At 37.6% G+C, this 17,173-nt stretch overlaps 1 protein-coding gene across 2 annotated transcripts in view; it reads right to left on the bottom strand.

The window, feature by feature from the left end:
• rbm19 (RNA binding motif protein 19) overlaps positions 1-17,173 on the bottom strand; it is a 216,903-nt gene that overhangs the window by 83,602 nt on the left and 116,128 nt on the right. The gene's annotated exons all lie outside the window — the stretch shown is intronic.

Here is a 17,173-nt window from a genome sequence, read left to right as displayed (position 1 = left end):
ACTGCTCGATCAACCACATGATCACACCAACCAAATAAGTCACATGATAGGCTTTTTCTTCATTCAAGATGCTGTGATTGGAACAAGAATCATAAAATTTAGGAAAACTCTGCCCACCAACTCATTTGAAACCCAAGTGCATCTTGGATATTGTTGTGAATAAAAACAAAGTGGTGTAATCTCAGTTACACTTTATTTCTGGCAATAATAGTGTTGCTTATACAAGCATAAACAAAGCACACTACAATGGAGAGCGACCTTTCAATAATGAGTGCAATAAGGTGGCGTTCACATCATTTGTTTAAGAAAGAATATCAACATCACCAACTTATAACAATTTCTATCTTTATGGGGAAACTTTCAGGTATGATACAGACATGTAATCCTATTCCAACAAAATAACACAAGTAGCTTGGCTTTCACAGAACTGAAACCAACTGCCTTCATTGGGCATTGTAACAGTTTTCAATTTTTTTCTGTTCATGTGTAAGTCTTTATTATGAGAGGAACACATGTAGATACAAGAGCTAATTCATGCTGCACAGACTTCATTAAAAAAAATGTCCCTCAGCATGAATTCAATTCTCAACAACAAATGTCGAGGCAACTTGTATTCAAGTACTCAGAGACATTTAAAAGGTATTGAAATTGCTGTAAATAAAAATATAAAATTAATTAAAATCATATTAGACTAGAAATAATTTACATAATTGAATTAAAGTAAATTAACTACAAAATAAGTAACTGCATTTACTTATCTTTCTCCTCTTAAATTTACAGGTTGGTAATCCCATTTGGAATGAAAGAATTTCTGATCCTTTACCAGGTCTGGCTTTAGTAGGCAGTGAAATGCTGGGGATTCCCAGCATGATTGAGCTCACTAGTAGACTCCACATGGAGGCTGAATCGGATGGCTCTGGCCAGCAAGAATGAAAACATTCAGTTGCTCCCATATTCAGTTGCAGACCTGCATACACTTAGCAAATGCTTAGGAATATGCTAGGTGAGTGACAGGTGTTGGCATATACATGGGCTTACTCATGGTCACATATACATGTGATCTTGCAGAAACACAAAAGATTCTTTGGGGGCACGATAGAAAAGGTACCAATATGTTTTCACTACTGGAAAATTTTGAAAGAGGGGGCATAATTATAAGGTTAGGGGCAGTCAATTAGAACTGAGATGCATAGGAACAACTTCTTGCTGAAGCTGGTGAACCTTTGGAATTCTCTTCCCTCATGAGTTATGGAGGCAAGATTGTCAGGGAATTAAGAGCAATGGGGAACTGTCACAGAAGAGGACACGAGGCCTGGGAAAATCAGCCATGACTACATTGAATGGTGAAGCAGGCTTCAGGGGTTGAGTAGCCTCTATCTGCTCCTATTTCCTCATGTACTTCATACTTCCAGCTAAAGAATGAAGTACCTTTATAATATCTAAGTTATCACTTAACACAGTGGGGTAGGCTCATGAATAACAGATATATGCATGCTTAAAAATTTAAAATCCATCATTGTATATTCAAGCACAAACCAGAAAAGATCTCACACTTCACGATCCATCAGGTTTCATGACATTGTTACATTCTTTTTCATACATTTGCATTCAGTGCTGTCTAAATGTTCAATGTTGGACTTTCACAGACTGGCTCTTGTGAAAGACTACATTGATATTACATTTGTTCCCATGAAGGTCATGCAAGGAGCTTAATTTTATATAAAGTATGGAGTCAGGAGGTGTGTCAGAAAAATCCAAAACAAAGAACTTGTCAGGGGATTCCAATTCATGCGAATTTGCCTTTGGCAGGTCAACAACCTGAAAAATTAGCTCTGTTCCTCTCTCCATGAATGCTGCCTAACCTGCTGAGTGTTTCCAGCATTTTGTGTTTTCTCAAAAGTAGCTATGTTCACTTTACAGAGGGTGCCATTTTCAGAGAATGTACGTGAGCTCATTTGTCATGGACATAAATGAAATACTGCTGTGTAATAAGAGCAGCACAACCTGGTGTGCTAAGCCCCTGAAGTACCCACGTAGACTTAGCAATAAATACAATACCATGTATTTCAACATCTACCCCTATTTATAATTAAACTGGTGCAACTTTTCTAATTAAAAGGAAATGATGGGCAGACCTATCAAACACAAGCATTCACAACATTACATTTACTCATCAGTATTTTCTTTTAAGTTTCGTGCTGAAACAAAATTATGTAAAACTATAGCAATGTGATAGCAAATTTTAGTCTCAGCAAAACAATTTTTAATCAAATTGAAATATTTCACTGCAGAGCCAAGATTTGATCCCAAATTAATCACAAGATAAAAATGTACACAACATTTTTACTACTGCACTTTCAGACTGTAATCAATGTTAACTCTGTGCAATTTAAGAGTCTGAAAATTATTTTTAATTTTGCATCTCTTCCAACATATAATGCATGGGGAAGAGATTGGCAACAATGTTTCCTGGCATATTTTGAGAAGAGTTAAGAAGTTATTGGGAAGTTCATTGATTTGAATAAAACAAGCAAAAAAAAAACAATAAATGGAAATTCAACTCATCCTCCAGTGCCAGAGGAAAAAAAATGGAATTTTAATATTAGGTAGGAAGCTAACTACTGGAAATGGAAATTTACCTTATGGTGGTGTTGCCAGATCATAGAAACCATTATGAAAATATCGAAATGATTATACATGCAGGAGGCTTATAATACTTGGAGTCCTACAGTTATACAGCACAGAAACAGGCATTTTAGTCCATCGTGCCTGCATTGACCATCAAGCATCGAGCTACACTAATTCTATTTTATTTCTTTCACATTCCCACCAACTCATCTTCAATATTCCCGCTCCATCTGTGTTCTTCTCCCCCTTCCCCTCCCCCCCCCCCCCCCCCCCCCCCACCCACCCCTACCGATTCTCCTGCCACTCTCCTATACAAGAAGCAATTTAGAGTATCCAAATAACAGTCCAATTAGCACACCTCTGGCAGGCAATGGGAAACCCACATGGTTACAAGGAGAGTAATCGAGGTAAGGATTAAACCTAGATCTCTGGAGCTGTGAAGCTGCAACACTAACTGCTGTGTCAGCCAAAAATAATTCCAGAATCAATACTAGACGATGTTGTTACCAGGCTTTGGAAATTATTTACAAAGAAGCAAAAGAATATTCACAGGAGTAGATGAATGTGGTGCAGTTGGAATACTTCAGGGACAAATAAGGTGGAACCCTATGTTTGAAAATATGCTTCCAATTAAAGTTGAAAATTCACTATTCTAAATATGCTATAATTAGCTTCAAAGCACCATTGCCCAAAGATATTTTGGACGGGGGATTGCAAGAAATAATGCAAGTGCATAAACTGATTCATGATTAAACTATATTAAGCACCCTGGAATATTTTTCTGTTTAAAGGTGTTACATAATTGGTAGTTGACTAAAAATCTCTTATTTTTTGACTCTTACAAAATTTCATGCAATATATCCTTAACCTTTATGGCTGCATTCTATCAGACCGTTTGAACTATTCAAGTTATATCTGCCAAAGTGGAGATTAATCGGAATGCTTGCAATACTGCATCTTCTCCTTCATTTAACAGTGAAATCATTGTTCCTGAATAAATGCAAACCATAAATAAGTTATTGTTATAATTTTACCATTTAAAATTGCTTCTGCTTATAAAGTGAGTAAAAACATTAAACTGGTTCATGTTTCACAATATTTCAGATTACATGGCTGTAACTAAAAAGCAATTGAAACCCTGCGGGCAACACATTTTATTTTCTCCGTTTGGGGCCTCATCAAATCTTGCTGTTAATACAGTTCTCCAGATGAAAGAAATACACATCATCAGATCAACAGTGCATCAGATTTGCTGTTGGCAAAATAACCTAGTGAGAACTCATTTCTCCCTGGTCAGGGTACTGTGAATTGCAAAATACTAATAAGCAAGGAACAGAGCTTCATTTTTTTTCCAGGTGAAAACACCAAGGGAGCAAAAAGGTGCAAAAAATTACACCTTTTCCATTTTAAAATTAATTTTGAAAATAAAATAATTGTCCTAAAAGGTGATGCTATAAGCACCCATGGTATGTTATAGGTAACGTGAGTAACTGTAACCTAAATTTAAAGAAATTTTTAGTATTTTCAACCACAAAGCCTTATACGAGTTCTGAATAACAGCACAAGTATGAATCATCAATGTATGTCAAAAATACAGAATTAATCAAGCTTTATTATGTTTCAGACAATTCTTCCATTCTGGTTGTCATGTTTTTTGGTAATAAAATGTTATTTTGTAAAGAAAATAATGCTAAAGCTGCAGAACTGCACTGAATGATAAAGAAAGTCAATATCATGCATTAGACACACGGACATTTCAAAGCAGGTAGAGGCAAGCCACCATATATACATACACACACCAGAGGCTATTTAATATTCACTTGCAAATATTTCAGGTGACTAAGTGGCAACACCATCTATGCTAATGCAATATTTGAATATATGTCTATAAATAACTCGAAGTCGCTGCAGTACTGTTTCACTGCTATTTGCCATGACAATCACGCTCACTTCTAGCACTTTATCAGGCAGGTTTATCACTTGCACTGCAACACTGGAAAGTAACGATGAATAAAATCTGAACAATTTGCCTGGGGAACACACATCAAAAAGAATTTTTGTTCTGGCAATAAATAGCTACTACTAAATCATTTTTGAAGGAATGGAAAAAAAGTTGTATATTGAAGCAAACTGCAATTGTCTGATTATATGGCTGCCAAAGGGGCTGAAATCTTTGGACTCTGATGCAAGCTAATAGGCTGAATTGAGCAAGATGTGGCTTACTACATGCAATCCTCACTCACCCACATTTGTCTTGGTAGGATGCAAAGGGTGGAACAATATTTGTGTGAAAAGACGAATTCCTCATATTTGGAAAATGAGTGTTGAGCTGAGTAGGCCTTAGCTAGCATACACTGTTGAAGCCTCTGCAATAAACATCCATGACAGCCTTCAGCTAAAGGAAAGGGTGCTGAAGTCAATGTCTTAGTGGCTCTGTAATAATTTATAAATATCTCTGAAATCTGGAAACATCTAAAAAAAAAGTTGCTGTAAATCAAGATCCAGACAAACTCAATCAATGAATATCAAATTCTATTGACCTACCCAAAATAAAGCTGCTAATGGAGTCACGTACAAACTAGCACAGTGAAAATTTGAATATTGTGGAACAAAACTCAATTGTGATTATCACAGGCAAAATTTATCACTTTTTCCAAATTAGAAAAGAAACTGTATTATGCTTAAATTTCCAAAAGCAGTCTTCTCTATATTTAATAAAAAAAAGCAATGCTATTTATGCTACTTGCATAGAAATAACACTGGTCCAGTGGTGGCTGAATCCCTGCAGAAATAACTTGTTAATGGGTGAACAAGTGTATTTCATTCACTCTATTACACAGACAAGGCACATGGATAAAAATACAGTAAGAGAAAATTAAGTAAGAGAAGAATTTTTAAGAAAAAAAACTATAGTGTTAGGAAAAGGAATTGCATTTGTATTTTCCAATCTATACATAGCTCTTAGGAAGTTAGGGATTTATGATAAGGTATAGCTTCACAGACAACAGATAATCTTAGCCAAGTAACCTTCCTCATAAACGAACCCAGATCGTCAATGTCGACAATCAGGCCGTCCACAGTCAACACAGTTTATTTCTCAGTTAAAAATCTATGTACCTTCTTGCTTGAAGATAACTGAGTTCTTGGACATAAATTATCTAGCCTACACATTCTTCAGGAAATTGTTTAATTCTTCAATCCACATTAATGACCTTCAGTATTTAAAACCTTGCATGTGGAAATGTTTTGATCCTCAGTATTAATGATGAATTATTTTCATTCTAATACTACAGTTGCAAACACAATAACACTCTTCACCAAAGAAGTAACTGTAGGATATCGAACAGTTTAGAGGAAAAGAGATCTTGTAATGTATATTTAAAAGGATAGCAGGGCAAATAGATAAAGGAGCCTACAGAAACTTGCCTTTGTGGCTGAATACAAGGGCAAAAGTTGTATAAAACATTAGGAAGGCCATTGCTGGATAACTCTGATCACCCCACTACAAGAAGCTTGTCATGGCACTGGAGAATGTAAAAGGAGATTCATGAATATTTTTCCAGAGTCGAAGAATTTTCATTTGAAGGAGAAAATGGCTAGGTAGGAGTTGTCTTTGTTGGAATGAAGGACACTGTGGGGAGATTTAATTGAAATACATCAAATAATGAGGGGCCAAGATAGCATGTTAGTTTGCAACTATATTTCTCATAGCTGAGAGGTCAAAAAGTAGGGAAGACAGATAAAAGTGGTAGAATGGCAAAAGGGGATTTGAAGAGAGAAACATCAGTCAAAGTGTGGATGAGGTCCAGAGCACTCTGACTGAAACAGTAGTCAAAGCAGGATAGTCAAACATGCTGAAAAAAGTCTTAGAGGACACGAGCCACCATAACTTACAAGGCTACAGCCTGAAAAGTGAAATTAAAACAGAAGATGGTAGAAATACTCAGGAGGTCAGCATCTGTTTCTCTCTCCACAGATGGTACCCAAATTCTTAAGCATTTCCACCATTTTCTATTTTTTATTTCAGACTTTCACCATCTGCATTTTTTTTTGCTTTATGAGAACTGTGGATATGGGAATAGCCTAAATAACTCTGTATTTGCCTCGAATGGAACAAAATCCTTCTTTGCCATAAATTTCAGTGTTCCTATGAATGTTATATTTCATGAAACATTGAGGTGATCTATAAATGGAATTACATGCAGATGTATATACTTATACAAAATAAACTACATAATATTCAAGCAGATACATGCACAGACACATATGCACAAACACACACATATACTATTTTAAGTAGTAGAGCACTATAAAAAGGTATAATGTGCTTTTATAACTTGTTTAAGTCTACTGCTAGCACAGATCAGATTGGACTGGCACAACACAGACTTATAATTGCAAAGTAGGAAATGCTTGAGTATTTCACTTTCCAGTTTTGTTTTCGTTTGCCATGGGAAAGTCCTTACTTTACTCTCAGCATTTTCAAAAGTCTAAACTGGCATTAGCGTGTCACTGTATTTGGAACTGCGAGTATGAATTAGCAAAAAACACGCTAATTAAAGACCAATTAAGAGAGTGGCTGATGAATCAGCTTTCAAGGTCAATGGAGATACTACCAAATCATACAAGATATGATGCAAGTGTATCATCCAAATGTATGCAACACTGAATAATCTCATCCCTAAGATGCACACAAATATGAAGCAACATCAAAGACTTCACAAAAAAATCTTCACATCCCAATGATTATAGTTGATTAAACTTGGAAAACAAATAAAACTGCAAAAATAGAAATGGTATAAGAACTTAGCCAGTTCCCTCAATTCTAACGAAGGGTCTTTGACCTGGAATATTAACTGTTTCTCTTTCCAGAGATGCTGCTTGAATGGTTGAGGTTCTTCCAGCATTTCTGTTTTTGAACTTGATTTTCCTTATTGGCCCCAAACCTTCTGATGCACCATATACATCTTAATATAAATAAATGCTCATTTACTGTGAAAGAAAAACGAATAACTCAAGGCTAAAATACAAAGAAAACATGATAAATCTTATTCCCAAAAAGAAAATTCTATTAAATGCTGAGGGGACCAAGGTGACAGGACAAAGACTTATCAATTTCAGAATGGGGGTTACCAAAAATCACTTTGGAAAGTAGTGTTTAGCAGAAAGGTTGGGGGACAGTATAGTATATCATAAGAAATCACAAGTGAGCTTTTTTGAATGTCAGCAAAATAAAGATAGTATTATTTTGAAGCATAAACATTAAACCATTCTCCTAGGCCTGGTCTAATTCACCTTTTTTAAAGCTTACACAGTACAGAATTATGAAAGGAGTTACTGAGGTATTATACAATTGGGCTGAGGGGTTTGGGAAAATTAATGCGAGGGGTTGGTTGTGGAAATCTGTTGTAGAAAGGCTAAGATATAGCTCTGATAGCATTTTTGAAGAATGGTATGCAGACAATTTTCATACAAATTGCTGCCCCTCCAAGAAATTTCAAAATATTCACTTTCTATCAATCTTGGAATGTCTTGGTTATTTAGAATAAAATGAGAGTGAACTAGATGTGGCAAGGTGAGATGTTATTCCAGGACAAGAATAAGAGAGGTGGCAGGATGGAAATGGAGTGTAGTGTCAATTAACATAATTATTTACAGTATACATTAATAAGGTTAGATGAAAATGTTGTCTGCTGGAAATACAAAGCTAAATGAGAAAGCATGCTGTAAGGAAGACAGAGGGAGGTCAAGAGAGACAAGAAAATGACGGACGAAGTATAATTTAGGGAAATAGGAGACAAGATTAAAAAAGTGTTTTTTTATAAATGGGTGGGGGAATAATAAGCATTGATGCTTAGAAAGATACTGGTGTCTTTGCACTTGAAACTGTGAAATTAGTATATATATAAGTACATAGTTAAACAAATGGTCTTTCGTCTTTACTAACAAAAGGTGTTAGAACAGAGGATTAATGAAGTCTTGCTGGAATTGTACAGGGCTTTGGTGAGATCACACCTGGAGTATGGAATGTTGTACTGACTAGGGACCAGAAGAATGACAGGACCTTTCATTAGATAAGTACAAGATTCTAAGATTGACTGCCACTGTTTCCTCCTGCTGCAATGTATGGAAACAGAGTCTCAGGATAAGGGGCTGGCAATTTACAACTGAGATATGGAGCAAAGTCTTTTCTCAGACTGTTGTGGATCTTGGTGAAGTAGGGTCAAGAAGACTATGGCCCATTGTTCCTAGTTCTTATGATCATGAGTCTTTGGCACGAGGACAGAGTTGAGATAAGAGGAGGGTTAGAATAAGTAGGAGTCTCTAAAATTAGAGGGCACAGGTTTAAAGTGAGAGGGGAAAGATTTAAAAAGGGACCTGAGGGGCAACTTTTTCCACACAGGGGGTGGTGGGTATATGGAATAAGCTGCCAGAGGAAGCTGTAGAGGGGGAGATACAATTACAGCATTTAAAAGGCATTTAGACAGGGATGTGGATAAGAAAGATTTTGAGGGATATGGGCCAAACGCAGACAAATGGGACTGGCTCAGGTAGATAACTTGGTTGAAATGGACAAAATGGGCTGAAGGGCCTGTTTCCGTGCTATATGACTCGAAGAGAACAATAAGATCCAACAGGAAATCTGTGCTATATGCAATACCTTTAATATCTTTCAGATAGTCAATATAGATTCACTACTATTCAAGCCAGTGAAAAGATGTTACCATTTCTTAGTTCACAACACAGTACCCAAAAACAAAATATTGCCGATGCAGAACATTGAAATAAAACAGAAAATGCTGGGAACGATCAGGCAGTATCTGTGGAGAGAACAGAGTTAATAAATCTGCTTAAAGTCATTTTCCTGAAACAATGGGGTGCATTGTGCCAATCAGGACAATTTTTGTGCTCGTCCCTCCAGCGTTGGTCCTGCATCTGCACTAACCTGCAGCTCTGCAGGTCAGAACAAACTCCAGGCCTCACTGCTATGCACGTCCCGTGAAACAGAGGAGCCTGTGAGCGGCAACTTGGCCTCAGTTGAGCAACCCAAGGATCCTCCACTACACCTCTGCCAAAGATGATCTTAACTATTTCTAAAAGTCTCAGATAATCAGAGTCAATCAAAAATAGTTGAAAGAGATTTAAGTAAACAAAATGTGGAAATTAAAAATATATTTACTCAAGAACACAGTTAAGTTATAGAAGTTAGTTAAAAGCACTAAGATTGAGTAAAATAAAAAGAACTCTGACTTCTTACCTGCACTATTGTGTTTAATCCAAGTCAATGACCCCAAATGAATGGGATGGGAGGGCAGATGTACCGACATCTGCAGCCAGCCAATGGTTCTCCATGGAACTGCCAGCTAGCTATTAGCATGATATAGCTTGTTAACTCTGTTCCTCTCTCCACAGATGCTGCCTGACATGGAGCACTGCCAAGATTTTCTGTTCTATTTCACAGAACCATATTTTCTTTCATGAAAACCCAAGCAACTTTTTAGAACAAGTTTGTAAACTCTGAGTTTACTTTAACACTGCAAACAATGCAACACCAGAAAATTGCAAACAAATGGATAACTAAAACAAGCTACGTTGAAAGTCACATTAAATATAGTAACTAATATATTAAAAGGGAGAAAAAAAATGAGCTTTCTCCTTTGGACTGAACAATCATGTAGAATTTCCTCCTCCATTGCATTTTTAACTTTTTCTCATTCCCACTAACCGGTTGTATAAAATTTTTATCTTATGTGTTAATGCTTTGATCAATGCTGCGAGCAACAGCAGCGTCCACAATCATTTCCAGATTTCACCTGGCAGGAGACTACAGATGGCTGTTGGCAGCAAAGGACTGAAATGTTGGCAGCACACCACAAGAACAAGTCAATAGTAATTTAGCTCTGCCTTCAGGAAGTTTCCTTGTGGCAACCATCTGACTCCCTGGAGTCTAAAGACTGAAAGCTTGAATCAATATTGTTATGTAATACATAAAGGCTAAAAGAAAAATACAGGAGTCTAATCATACATCAAGAACCATGGAAGTGGATCTACTGTCACAAAATACAGCCCTCCCATTTAGTTCCTCACAAAACAGCAGTAATCATCTATCAATTAAGACTCTGTTACCCAAACTTACAGTGTCGTTGACATGTGATAAAGAACACACTGACCATACATCCATTTTAAACATTTGTATCTTCCCTCATGATAAAGATTTAGCATGCAGATCAGAATTACCTAAATTGCTTGATGCACTCAAAATACTCATATAAATTTTCTTCCTTTAAGGCTGAACAACTCTTGATCTTTAAGCCTTTCATCATAACAATTCTGAAATTCTGGAGCAACAATCAATCTGCTGGAGAAACTCAGCAGGTTGAGCAGCATCCATGGGAGGAAAGGAATTGTCAACGTTACATGTTGAAACCCTGCATCAAGACTCTAATTCTGTAATTATTCTCGTTCTTCTCTGTACTTCCATCATGGCTTGAATGTCTGTCCTGTCTGACTAACCAACATTAGACACCAATTTTGAAGATGTAAATAACTTATGTTATATAGTTTCATGACATCCTATGAATTACATTCTACAAACGTAGCATTATAATTTACCTTGCTGCACCACACCAAGGACACTAAATGGGGCAAGTCTACTCGCATGCCAGGATTTCTTTCATCTTCACCTGAAACTAGCTCTGCATTTCAGGAGAGACATTTTACTGCAAATGCATTGTCCTTTATATTACAAGAACACAACAAATTTAAGTAGAAGCAGGCCAGAAAGCCTCTCAAGCCTGCTCAGCTTGCAGTTACCTAATGGTTCATTTGATCTTTGGCCTCAACTCCATTTTCCCGACTAATCACCATAGTCCCTAAAATCCCCAAGTCTAAAGTTCGAACTGTGTCTTAGTGATTCTGCAACCATGGTTCTCTGTGGCACAGCAGTCAAAAGATCCATAACCCACAGAGATGACAAATTCCTCTTCATCGCACTTTCGTGTGGTTGACCACTTATTCCTCCTGTTTCTGGATTCCACCAGCAACAGAACCATCCTCTTAGCGTCTAACTAGTCAAGGCCCTTCAGAACCTTTAGACTTCAATGAGGTCACCTCTTATTCTTCTACACTCCATAGAGGATAAAGAGTCATTCTGTTCAATCCTCCCTCATAAGGCAATTATGTCTTCCTACGATTCAACATGGTAAAACTTTGGTGCACAGCTTCTAAGGCAAGTATATACTTTCTTAAATAAGGAGATCAAAACTGTTTGTAAAACTCCAGGTGCAGTTTCACCAAAGCTCTGTACAATGTTAGTGAGACTTTTCTACTCTGGAAGATCATGACCCAGTGTTTCATTTCTTTGGAAGCCGAGTTAAGGAATACTTCATCCATCTCTACAACCATCTCTTTCAGATGCTCAAGATGTAGACCATCAAATCCAGCAGATTTGTCAGCCTACAGTCCCATTACTTTGCCAGGTACTTCTTCCTTTAGTCTCCGCACGTCACTGGGTGCACATGACAAATATCCAGCATTATGAGACTGGCAAAGGTGCAATATTAAAATAGTTCAATAAAACTTCAATGATCTTATTAAACAGTAGCACAACTGTTCAGCTTGACACTGCCAATCTAGACAGCTTTGAATATACAGTAAAACTCCAGTAATACAGCACACTCAGGACCCAGATGATTTGAATATTATTCCCATTAATACCCCAACACAGTTTTTTTTAATTCACCTTTTTTTGTATGTTACACAGTATTACAATAAATTTCCCAGTGAACCTAGTAGATTTAAAGGAAGCATGGGAACTGGGGCCCTGACAAGTTGAAAGAGAGCATGCAGGGGCCGCAGTGAGTGAAAGAGAGCGCAGTAAACATTACCTGGCAAGTCAATGCTGAACCATCAGGATTTCCAAATAGTTGTATAGCAGATTATCAGAGTTTTGCAGTGTATCGTAGCCAACCAATACCACAAAAGTAGCTAGTCTTTGCTCAAAATTTTCAGTACTAAAACCCTTCAGCATTTTCACCCATAACTCTTCTATAACGATATTGTTAGCCTTGAAGAACTTGCCCAAATACACCAAGTAAATAATAAATGCTTCTTGCATTTATTGTTTTTTTTCCAGTTTTCTGCAATCTCATTTTGTCTGTGCTGATATTATTTTAGTCTTGATGAATGCCTTCTCTTAGACCACGTTTTGCAAATTTGCAAGCTCAACCAGTCTTTCTTGAGCCTGGGACTTGTGTGCGTCTCATCCTCATCGACGGTACTGTGGGTTCTTCTGAATAAGTCTAGAGTGTAGCTTCACTTTCACTTATTCAGAACATCAAATACAAGAACACAAGTGCTCACTGTAGTAATTAGTCTTCAAGTGGGATGCCAACATAGGAGAACAATATTACAACAAGCAACTAAGTGCGATTGTTTCTGAAGGTAGTTGCAACATAGTAATCTTAAGGTAACATTTTCCTTAACAGCTAAGAGACATACACCACATCCACTCCGTCACCAGCTCTCCACAAATAATGCCCTTGACCTGCTATCCTACCTCCCATCACAAATCCCCCTTTCCCTCTCTGAAGAATATGAGCACGTCACCTGCCTACCTCCCCTTCAATGCTCTTTGAATCACTACAATCGGATGAATGACATTACCCTTACAGCAAAATAGTGCTAATGAAAATCACAAAGGATATCAGGATGCTGCATCATTCATTCCTGCCCTACGTGACTGCTCTGCAGCCTCTGACACAGTGAACTATATTATGGTCCTTCAACACATTTACTCCATTATCCTACCTTTTTGGAATTGCTTTTGCTTGTTTTCACTTTTATCTATCCATCTTACAGCAATAGTGCTTTTACCTATCCTATTATCTTGGAAACGCCAAAGACCCATCTATGCCACTCTCATCAACCCTTGTTTTCATCACCTTCATGTTATCCCATGGTGAACATTTTCTGTTGATGACACTCTGACCTCTTCCTTCAACAACTTTATTAACCCCTCCAGTGAGTTTTTATTGTCAGAATATATGTTTAAGATCCTGCATGGGTCAATGTTTCATTTGTGGGAGCTGAACCGAAGGAATGAGGAAGAATATAATTATGATAAGGTCCTTTATCACTGGCTCTTATTCATTTTAATGAATTCATGCAGTCAGCAAGTACAGAAATACACAAGGGCGATTCTCAGAATTTAGAGCAAAGCACTGCACTTACTGAATTTTAAACTCAAGAATATTCCAGTGAAACAAAGGCAGTCAGGTTTGATGGTGTGCTGAGCACTCCTACAGAAAGCTTGTGCATAATCGCCCAATAAACGATGACTACAAGCAAACTCAACAAACCCTTCCCGAGTTGTAAATAGTCCGATTTGTCAATCTATGCTTCATAATGGACCTTTAACGGATGGTCTTCAAAGCAAGTAACTATCTAGATAGTCAAAAGCTTAAACAATACATATTGCTATATGCATAGTAGATTTCAACATTTACATATCTGTGGAGATCATGTGAAAAATACAGAGCAAATAAAGTGTATGCTAAGCAAGAAGAAATGGAATAATAGAGTTTAGCAATTGAAGACATCCCTTTGTAAGGCAGGGAGACAAGAAGGAGGACATGTGGAGTGTATCAGTAACAACATAATGACAGAGAAAGTAGTCACAAGTGGATTAAGACAAAAAGTGATCTCTGCCCTTCTCCACACTTCTGAGACCTGGACGACATGAAGCAGACACCATAAGGCACTAGCAAAATATCACCAATACTGTGCCTGCAAAATCTTCCAAATTCACTGGAAGGATAAGCAAACCAATGTCAGTGTCCTCTCCAAGGTCAAGATCCCCAGCACTATTTACTTCTGGTCAGCTACACTAGGCAAGTCACGGTATTTACATGCACAATATGAGACTCCATGCTCTGTCACAAGAGGACATTACCAGGCATATAAGGAAAAAGGTTCAAAGATGTGCTCAAAGTTTCCCTGATGAACTGCAATATCCCCAGCTGTCTTCTGGAGACCTCTGGCCCATAACTGCTCAAAATGGAGAAGGTGCATTTAGAATGGTATTGAGAATCTCTAGTCCACGCTTTGTGAGCGTAAGCATGAAGAAGCCTTCCCTCAGTGGTGGAAAGAGTGCACCACCTCACAAATTCCCCATCCACTCACCCCATTAGCCAATTCCTACACCATTTTTGGAAGAGTTTGGAGTTCCCCCATTGGCCTCATTAGCCATTTCAGAACCCACAAAACTATAGTGGAAGCAACTTAACCTCAATCTTGATAAAATGGCTGACAAGAAGAAAAACAGCAACTCCAGGTCTGAGGATGCATTTAGGAATGCAACACTGTAGGAGATTGCTCAGGACAGTCACAAAGGACACATGGAGCAAATTGCAAAATCAGGTCAAGGATCTCAAAGTCATTCTTAAACAAGATTGGAAAGGAGATGCTGGGAATGTGCAGTGTTTTGCAGGTGAGAATTGGGTCACATCAATCTGAATGAGTTGCAATTGTGAACGTTAAATGCTGACTAGGGCAGCACTAGAAAATTAAACCTCAAGATGATAAAACTTGGGAAAGCTGAGTAGAAAAGGGAGAGGTAGGGGCAGAGATCAGAAATCTTCAGAAGCAGGGAAGTGTATTTGGTAGAGAGATTGAGTAGTATATTGAGATTGCATGTCCAGGTGGTACAGGATGGTAGCAAATGAAAATGATAAAACAAGCATGATAACTTCAGTTTTTCCATTTTAATATTGGCGGAGTTGAAGATCTTGGCATCAATGGAGAGGCAAAGTTGGGTTATATAGAAATGGATTGCATACACAAGTGTAGGTCAGAGAGAGATCATAATGATCTCTTATTTCCCTTACTCCAGGAATGGGCAAAGGGATGGGGGGGGTTGTAAGCACAAGCCATAATCTAAATATTACGCGTTGAGCAAATAAAAATTGCTACTAACATACTGGCCATTTTTATTTGCTAAAAAATATTGTGTAACACTGTGGGTTGCTGGGAATATAAAAAGTACGCTTATCAAGATGACACCAGAATTGAAAGTGCCAGATGTTCATCATCATTGAGCTGCCAGAGGATGTGGTTGAGGCAGGTACAACAGTATCATTTAAGAAGCACTTGGATAGGTACATAGAGGGCAGGGCTTAAAGGGATATGGGCCAAACGCAGGAAATTGGGACTAGCTGGGTGGGCAATGTGGTCAGGATGGACTCGTTGGGCCAAAGGGCCTGTATTTGTGCTGTATTGCTTTATGACTCTATCATTTTTAGTAGTATCAAACATGAAAGAAAAATAAATTCCATGGAGATGCAAGAGGTTGGAAAAGAACTTTAAAAACAAGTACATCAGTTGGAAGTTCAATTGACAGCAAACATTTGTCTCTGGCTTTTGTTGAAAGGCAACTACATATCAGTTTTGGCTATTATAATTAAAAAATGAGATATCACAAAATAGGTTGACTTTACAATAAATGTCAGGGATTTTGTAGTAAAGCAGCAAACTGACAGGCTTCACTGTGAATTTAAGATCTGATGATTACTGTTGCACAGACTACCCACTTTTCTGTTCTTGGTTGTTGTCAAGCATCAGTTCAGATTGGGAAAGGAGATGACCTGACCACCAAGGAAATGTGCAAGGCCATATGTGAGTAGGAGATACTGTGAAATACTTTTTTGGTTTGAAATCACTAGTGCAATTTATGTTTCCATTAGTGTATGTGATTAATGCATTAATTTGCAATTGTGTTAATTGTGCATGTTAACAGTGATTAATTAATAGTCTTTGGCTCCCAGTTACTTTGGAGACAGACTGTTTACCTAAGTAGTAATAATGGCTTTGGACACCACCAAACAATCGCTGACCTCATCTCATCAAAACACAACTTTTGCAGGATATTTTACAGCAAGACAAATTTGCAAATACCCTAAATTCACTTCAATTACTTCAGCTCCCCAGACTATGCTGGAGTAGATTAGCTCATTGACAACTATTTTGGAATTCACACATTAAATACATCCAGGAAAATAACAAGCAGCTGTCATTTTGACAGTGTAATGATAAAAGACACTGATAGTTTTGCAATTGGAAAGTACAGGTTAATAATAAATTAAACCAAGTCTTCAAAGTTTTATCTTTCTAGTCTTGATTGTGATGTTCCTTCACTTAAATTTTGAGGATAAAGATTCAGATTGTTTGAGAAGTACATTTAAGAAATGCTTTGATTGCAAAGAGTTTACATTATGCAGTTATGCATTAAAGATAGAAAATTTCTTTTGAGTTTTATAGTTAGCATAAATCCCACTTTGTTAAACCCCCTTGACTGGTACATCATTGATCTGACAGTCACCCACAACTATCCTTGTTCTGTACTGTCAAATTCCAGAATTACAGGAAATAACCAATGGCTTTGACTCCTACTACTATTGAGTGGGAGGGTGAAAGGGAGGGAGGGAGCATGATGGAAGGTGGGAGGGAGGAAGGAAGGGAGGAAGGCATAAGACAGAAGAGAAGGTTA

This window comes from Pristis pectinata, chromosome 17, assembly GCF_009764475.1.
Source record: "Pristis pectinata isolate sPriPec2 chromosome 17, sPriPec2.1.pri, whole genome shotgun sequence".
In the NCBI taxonomy this organism is placed as follows: domain Eukaryota; kingdom Metazoa; phylum Chordata; class Chondrichthyes; order Rhinopristiformes; family Pristidae; genus Pristis; species Pristis pectinata.
This window is presented reverse-complemented; position numbering and strand designations above follow the sequence as displayed.